Source organism: Geospiza fortis, unplaced genomic scaffold (genome assembly GCF_000277835.1).
Source record: "Geospiza fortis unplaced genomic scaffold, GeoFor_1.0 scaffold130, whole genome shotgun sequence".
NCBI classification, from domain to species: domain Eukaryota; kingdom Metazoa; phylum Chordata; class Aves; order Passeriformes; family Thraupidae; genus Geospiza; species Geospiza fortis.
Genome location: NW_005054300.1, coordinates 5,677,328 through 5,678,861, shown reverse-complemented (window position 1 = coordinate 5,678,861; position 1,534 = coordinate 5,677,328). Strand labels below are relative to the sequence as shown.

At 62.4% G+C, this 1,534-nt stretch overlaps 1 protein-coding gene across 1 annotated transcript in view; it reads left to right on the top strand.

The window, feature by feature from the left end:
* The window catches only part of KCNIP2 (potassium voltage-gated channel interacting protein 2), a 46,832-nt gene that overhangs the window by 87 nt on the left and 45,211 nt on the right, over positions 1-1,534 (top strand). The window lies entirely within an intron of this gene.

Genomic DNA, 1,534 nt, shown 5'->3' with positions numbered 1-1,534 from the left:
GGTGGGATATGTTAGCCTGGGCCTGGGGCTGCCCCATCCTCCCCTGTGGTACCCACCAAACCTCCCAGCTTCCCCCCTCTGCCCAGCCTGGCAAAGCATCTCCTTCTTGCCTGCTAGAACAGGAGCACTTAGCTAGGATAAAAATAGCCATGTTTGCCTCCCAGTGGACCAGGGATGGCAGAAGGTGAAAACTTCCCTGTGCAGCTCTGCTGGGCTCGCCACATGCAGAGCAGGATGGACCCCGAGGAAGGTGCAGTTGGTGGGTGAGCCTGGGCATGGATCACACAGCGCTCCCAACCTTCTTCCCTGGGACCCTGCTGGTCCCCAAGGCAGCCAAGGAAATGTGGGCAAGCACGTGGTGGCGAGGCTGGAGGAGGGAGGCTGAGGCCAGGGAGCAGCAGGATGGACAAGCCCAGAAGTGCAGGGGCTCTGTGGGCTGGCCAGGCTCCAGCTTTGCTTGTCAGGCTGAGCAGAGGGGGCACTGCCGGAGCTGTCCCGGGAGTTTCCCTCCAGGCAGTCGGTGCAGGCAGGCTCCGTGCATTGGTCGGGCCACAGGGAGGGCTGCGGGGATGTGTTTAGTTCTCTGAGCATTTCTCCACTGCGTTTTCCTTGCTAAATGGCTCTTATTTTTAGATCCAGGCAGTTGCTAAGCATCACTGCCTCGCTAAGGCGGCTTCTTTCATGGCTTGACACCAAAGCACGCTGACAACATGCTGCCTCGTGAGCACGGCCCTCCCTCCTCTGCTCTGGATTCCCTTCTGCCCTGCGGCTCCCGTGTGCCGGGCTGGGACCAGGAGGGATGCTTTGCCTCCTCCCGCAGCCCCTGCTCTCCTCTGTCTCTCTGCATGGGTGAGAGAATGAAGGCAGGAGCACTGGGAAGCGATGGGAGCTGGACGGGCCCTGAGATGTGCCCAGGTACCCTGTCATGGTGCAAACAGTCACTACTCAGGCAGTGGCATGACAAAAACCCCTGGCTTTGTCCATGGAGGGGACTCTCCAGCACAGTCGGCATCCCCCGGGGATGGCTTCGTGCACAGATGGCAACAAATAACCAAGGGCAGCAGCGGCACATCAAGTTCCCAGTGCCAGATGTACCGGTGGGCTGTGAACTCCTTCTCTTGGCAGCACTGTGCCTGTGGAAGCCTCCCCGAGTATGCAGCTGCTTCACCCTCTCCCTGGGGCCGCAGGAGAGGAGGGTAAAATCCTGCTCAAGACCCCAACCCTGCATGGAAAGCCATGCTCGGGATGGGGACGGCAGTGGGATCCATTCTTGTACTTGGCTGCAGGCAGAGGGACCTGGCCGCCCTCCCCACACCTCTCCTGCATCTCCTGACCCCTGCCCATCCCCTCCGTCTCGGGCCGATCTCTCAGCCAGACTCTCCCCCCAGGCAGAGATGCACCAGCCCCGCGGGACCGGCCAGGGCTGGGGTTTCCCTTCCTGGGCTCCCAGGCGCAGCCCGGCGTGGGCACCATCGCAGGGCTCGGGGCACCATCGCCCCCCGCAGTGGGCTGGGGGGGGCTGGACCCCTCCTGC